At 46.9% G+C, this 6,386-nt stretch overlaps 1 long non-coding RNA gene across 5 annotated transcripts; it reads right to left on the minus strand.

The window, feature by feature from the left end:
- Positions 1-2,839: 2,839 nt before the first annotated feature.
- Positions 2,840-5,297, minus strand: LOC109737031 (uncharacterized). Of its 5 annotated transcripts, none has more exons than XR_005768281.3 (3): positions 5,038-5,297; positions 4,509-4,874; positions 2,840-4,379 (listed from the first exon to the last, which is right to left on the minus strand). It is a non-coding gene; the product is annotated as an uncharacterized lncRNA (long non-coding RNA). The 5 variants fall into 5 exon arrangements; XR_012202743.1 differs by having other exon boundaries at positions 2,840-3,871; positions 4,319-4,874; XR_005768283.3 differs by having other exon boundaries at positions 2,840-3,871; positions 5,038-5,296.
- Positions 5,298-6,386: the final 1,089 nt, after the last annotated feature.

Raw genomic sequence — 6,386 nt, forward strand, 5'->3', positions numbered from 1 at the left:
TCTGGTCCTTTTTGGCTTATGTTCACTAAGAGACTTTTGTCATATGCTTTGAGTAGATTCATTCCAAGCCTTGTTCTGCTATGTTAAGTTCCTGTAGCATGTTGATATCGTGCTCTGAACATTGCAACCTGATGTTATTTCTGTCATGTCCAGTAATTCTGCTAAGTCTGTGAACCTGTTATTATTTGCAATCTTTCCATGTCCTTTTGAGCATGTTCTATTGGTTTCTGGAGATAGCCCAGTGTTCATGTTTTGTTGTTCTTGACCTGTACATCATGTCCACGCCTTTTGTTTTCATGTTGAGTTGCTGTAGCATATCGTTTTAATGCTTGCATTATGCCTAGTTGCTGTTTTCGTCAGATTGTTGCAATGTCTTGTTTGGAGTGTATGTGTTGCACCGTTGCTCCGTTTCGAGCATGCTCTATATGAAACTTGCTTAGTTTTGCATGTAGCTTCATATTATCATGTTGCATCCTTGTTTTGAGGTGTTTGCTTGATGTTTGTATGCATTTTGCATCAATGCCATGTTTAACTTGTTTTGCTCATATCTTCTAGGCCGTAGCTCCGAATCTAATGAACTTTATATGTAACTTGACTAGAATTTCGTGTAGATCATCATGGTGCTCTTTAACTTGCTGTTTAACAACTTCAACTTAATGCTTGTTCAGTTCTGGACCAATTTCGAAATTTGCATATGAGGACTTACCGGATTTGTTATATGTTGTTTCCGGCCTCATTTAAACTTGCCTTGGAGTGTTGTTCTTGTATGCATCATCTTTTGTCATGAGTAGCTTCATATAGCCTTGTCATGCATCATTCTTGGTTGAGCATCATGCCTTGTTCTTGTGTGGTGTGTTTACCTTGTTGTGTGCTTCTTCTCGATAGTTCCCGTGTCGTTGCGATCGTGAGGATTCGTTCGTCTTCGTGGCTTCATCTTCTTCATGGATTCGTTCTTCTTCCTAGCGGGATTTCAGGCAAGATGACCGTCACCTTGGATCTCATTACTATCATTGCTATGCTAGTTGCTTCGTTCTATCGCTTTGCTGCGCTACCTATTCACTTGCTCCTCAAGCCTCCCAAATTGCCATGAACCTCTAACCTTTGTCACCCTTCCTAGCAAACCGTTGTTTGGCTATGTTACCGCTTTTCTCAGCCCCTCTTATAGCGTTGTTAGTTGCAGGTGAAGATGAAGATTGCTCCATGTTAGATTATGTTTATGTTGGGATATCACAATATCTCTTATATTATTAATGCATCTATATACTTGGTAAAGGGTGGAAGGCTCGGCCTTATGCCTGGTGTTTTGTTCCACTCTTGCCGCCCTAGTTTCCGTCATACCGGTGTTATGTTCCCGGATTTTGCGTTCCATACACGGTTGGGTGATTTATGGGACCCCCTTGACAGTTCGCCTTGAATAAAACTCTTCCAGCAAGGCCCAACCTTGGTTTTACCATTTGCCTAGCCTATTTCTTTTCCCTAGGGAGTCGCTCTCTCGAGGGTCATCTTATTTTAACCCCCCCGGGCCAGTGCTTCTCCAAGTGTTGGTCCGAACTGAGTAGACTGCGGGGCCACCTCGTGGAAACTCGAGGTCTGGTTTTACTCGTAGGATGTCTCATCCGGTGTTGCCCTAAGAACGAGATATGCCCAGCTCCTATCGGGATGTCGGCGCATCGGGCGGCTTTGTTGGTTTTGTTTTACCATTGTCGAAATGTCTAGTAACCGGGATTCCGAGACTGATCGGGTCTTCCCGGGAGAAGGAATATCCTTCGTTGACCGTGAGAGCTTATAATGGGCTAAGTTGGGACACCCCTGCTGTCGGGATATACCCCGCGGTATGACCCGGCCGGAAGTATGACCCGGCCGGGCTTGGCGCTTCACCGTGACCCGCCGGAGGACTGGCAACTCACGGGTCTGGCGGCTCACTGTCAGACGACTCACGAGCCTGACGACTCACGGATGACCCTGACGACGGGTCAGATAGAAGACTAGGCCCAAGGCCCAGAAGGCCGGCTCATGATATGGTGGGCCGGCTTAAAAGGAAAGGGATGACGAATATTTCCTTTACGCGGAAGCAAGACCCGGACTTGTATTCAACTTGTAAGAAAAGATAGACTAGCCCTAGTCCTACTAGGACTCCACATGTAACCCGCCCCTATAACTTATATAAGGAGGGGCAGGGCACCCCAAAGAAGGACGAGCAACAAGAAACAATCTATAGGGCTAGACACAAAGAGCCGGCTTACCGGCGACTCTCTCATGAGCATAATGAGACCTAGCCACAAACAGCATGTAGGGCTATTACCGGATGATGTTTCCCGGGACCCGAAGCTGTCTAAATCCTTGTCTTGTGTTGCGTCTCTCGATTCCGCCCAACCCCTCTCAAGATACCACATAGATGCGCTGGCCTCGCGACTAAGTCTTGACACTAAGGACATCTGCCGTGACAATTCCACGACAGTTGGCGCCCACCGTGGGGCCTGCGCACGGTGGTGTTGAGTTCTTGAAGGGATCTTTCACTACAGGAAACAGCTATTTTGCCGTCTGCCACGGCGAACGGCAAAGACTCCTTTGCCTACAGCGGCGGACGGCAAAGAGGAGGGACAGCAAAAATACTGGACGTCCGCCAGCGTTAGTCCGTAGGCGGCTAACGGCGGCCTTTGCTGTCCGCCAGCGGACGGCAAATTTGAGCGCCTCTTTGCCGTCCGCCAGTTGACGTCAGCAATGCGTCAGCGCCCGCTGTTTTTTGCTGTCTGCCACGGCGTACGGCAAAGGCAAAGTCTTTGCCATCAGCTTAGCTACTAGTAACTAATTTGGATTTAAAAAAATAAAAATCTACCTATTCCACTTTAGACATACATTTCATAGTACTCATGTAACATGCATTACATAATAGTACATGTTTTGCATACAGTCAATAATACATATTTGATATAGATAATTAATACACACACATATATATACAATATACGCCACGCGTATAGGTCGTCAGCGTCGGCACCTCCACAAGCCCGTGTTGATGTCGTCGGTGTCGCCGCCGCCGCAGCACCGTGATGATGTTGTCGTCGTCGTGGTCGGTGCCACAGCACCTTGAGGATGCCGTCGTCATCGCTGCAGCAGCCCCGTGTCGATGTTGATGCCGTCAACGCCGCCACCCCAGCCCCGTGTAGATGTCAATGTCGATGCACCTAACTGATGTGAAAATGGATAGGGAGCATAGAGCAGATCAATGGTTCAAACTTTCAAAGGCTTGAGGCTGGATTCGCTTTGGTATGCTTACGAAAAAGAGCAGAAAAAACAAAGTCATGTTGAACTCTAGACTACATCATTTTGTTCTATGTTAGTGATGTCTTGTAGACAGTTAGCATATTTATATAACTCAAATTCACTTTATGTATACTTATCAGATTGGTGCCAACCAGCTGAACACCATGAGGCAGAGGGTTACCTAAACAGACAACACCAGTAGCAACGAGGCAAAAGGAAACTAGGAAGTAATCTCTAGTTTCTATTTTTGAAGTGAGCATTTTACCACACCTGATGTTTCCCGTGAGGGAGGCTGTTGTTCATTTTGTGATTCTCTTCTGCCAAATGTTTACCATGAATAGTTTCATTTTTATAAAGCTAATTTCCCTTGTCTTTTTCTCATTAATCCATTATAGTTATTAATTGGATAAATCCCACGAGTAAGAAAGCCGTGAAACTAAATTTAGGGTCGCATACCTGGGCATTCTCACTCCTATGTATATATATATATGCAGATAAAAAGCTCTAATAGTAAACCCAAGAACCAATATATGCAGCTAGTACATTCTCCCAGATTTGTATGCTAAGAACATGCAAATACTGATTGTAGATGTCGTGGAGCCATCGCCTACAAAAGAAATGAGTAAATTGATAAGAACATGCTCCCTATATGCAGAAAGTGGTAAACCTATTAAGTTAAGAGGAAGAGGGTGGTGAGAGGGGGTCTGGGCAGAGGTTTCCTAGCCATATTAAATCCGCTACCCAATTGGCTATAATTAATAGAAACTGTATACAAATTCTGAATTTTCTGGACGACATTGGCCTAAGAAAACAAACTAAATGAGGAATTTAGCTACAATGCAACCGAAGATAACCTATTGAAGCTGAGGTCTCATACTCCTAGAAATTGCTCGCACTTAACCTACAAACGTAGGACCTATGTTCACTAACAGTTCGAACTCCACATGACTTGTGACTGCAATCAGAATTCTGCGTTCCAGTTGTAATATTTGCTCAAAGAAATATCTAGGAACGAAACTCTGTCAGTTTCATTTCCAAAATGTCGAGTAATTACCATGAACCAGGGGGTATCGAGGACAGGGCGTTTTCACCAAGAATCATTGCTACAAGGCTCTCTACATACATACAGGCAAAGCAATTTTCACCAAGAATCAGCTAGCAGTCTAATATAATCCCCTTTCCAATTACTCAAGGAGGAACTGATGAAAAAAGACAAGTTAATTAGCTGGGTACAAAAATTAAACCTTTTGAGATGGACGGATGCCCTCTTCACTCAGATCTGAAGATGATGGACGGATGCACCCAACAGCTTTGTCACGGACGGCGACGGAGGAGAAGAACTTTGCACAAACCTTCCCACTCTGTCGCTATCTTCTACCTGTAAATGAAAACAGACCTTACTTATCAGAGAAGCAAATGTGAAATTGTTCAGATTAGATGTATTCAACAGAGACACTTCAATCACGGACGGGCATACAAATACAGCTCATGCTGCTCTCGATCCGCTGTCAGGGATCCCCCACACCCGTATAGGCGTCCATCATCCTGTCTCCCTCTCCCCCACTCGATCGTGTGTCGTCCGCGTCCAAGCAGCTGCCATCTATAAGAAACTTTATACGTAAACGACTAGTCAGAATACGTAAACAACTACTCTGCGAGGTTTCCATCTAAGAAACTATCTACAGACTCCCCGCCGCCGCCAACAAAGGGAACCGCCGGAGATGGACAGGGAGAGAGGCAGGGGAGCGGCGACGTGCGTGCTTGCGTGCTTACCCCTGCGGCGCGAAGGGCCGGACCGGAACGACGACGGTGACAGATGGCAATGGGGAAGGAAGAGACGACGCCGTGCGGAGGCCGGGAGCCCGTCCTTGGCTGCTGGAGACGCCGAGCAGCAGTTTCCCTTGTGTGCGGGGGCCTCCGATGGACAGCAGAGGAGAGGAGGTTGAGGAAGGGGGGGACGGGAGACCGCTGGTGGGTGGGGGGATTTCGATCTAGATCTGGCTCAGGGTGGGTGGCGTGGGACTACTGGAGTGGACGGTTGGTGGCATAGTAGCAGCGCGGTGTGTCCCACCTGTGCTATAACTATTCGTCTAGTTGTCCGTCAATCTTTGCCGTCCGCCTTTTTGCCTCTTTGCTGTCCGCTGGCGGACGACAAAGAGGTGGGGCGTTAAGTTTTTTTCAAACGGCCGGGGGGTGGGGGTCACCTCCCTCTTTGCCGTCTGCCAGCGGACGGCAAAGATTCTTTGCCGTCTGCTAGCAGACGGCAAAGAGCTGGCAGATGGCAAAGAGCTTCTTTGCCGTCTGCCATTTCTTTGCCGTCTGCTTTTGGGTAGCTGATGGCAAAGAGCTTCTTTGCCGTCAGCTAGCAGACGGCAAAGAGCTGGCAGATGGCAAATTAGCTGATTCCAGTAGTGTTTCCTAGGGTTTCGAAGAGTTCGTGAATTTCGGGATAAAGAAGAGCCAGTACAGAACAGTCACGCAGGATAAACCGGCGTGGATAACCTTGAGCGGAGCCAACAAGTTTTCGTTGTTCCAGAGTCGTCACCTAACTTTGGAGTTGGCATATATGAGATTGAGATGAAATATTTAAGGGTCGCGCGCATGCGGCCAGGCGATCCGCCCAGATCGATTTCCGTTGCGATGTTCTACAAAAGTCGCCGAGACCGATAGAGAGATTCCCTTGGCATCGTTGCAGAAATCCACCGAAGGCGTTTCGTTTTCCGGATCGAAGCCAAAAAAAACAAATCGTTGCGGCTGCGCGTAGCCAGTCAAGAAAATACGATCACGTCTTACCATCTACGGACAAGTACACAAGACCTGAATTGCTTCTACTATTCATACTTGTCAGATCAGAAGACTCTCCCAAGGGAATCATCTATAAATTGCTACGTGCAGACGGGTCAAATCCAAAGAAACATCAAGTGCTACTAGTACTCGGTCACGTGATTACACGAAGCCGCAATCAATTTAAGGCAAGTACCGCTGGACCAATGCGTCAACATCCGCGTGTTTTGTTGCGGCTAATTATTACTTCCAAGCCATAGCTGCTGGCACTACTCCACGTCAGTATACAAAAGAAGAAAAAGAAAAGGAGCACTTCGAGTTGGATTGTAACTTGGCTG

This window comes from Aegilops tauschii, chromosome 2 (assembly GCF_002575655.3).
Source record: "Aegilops tauschii subsp. strangulata cultivar AL8/78 chromosome 2, Aet v6.0, whole genome shotgun sequence".
Taxonomy (NCBI): Eukaryota; Viridiplantae; Streptophyta; class Magnoliopsida; order Poales; family Poaceae; genus Aegilops; species Aegilops tauschii.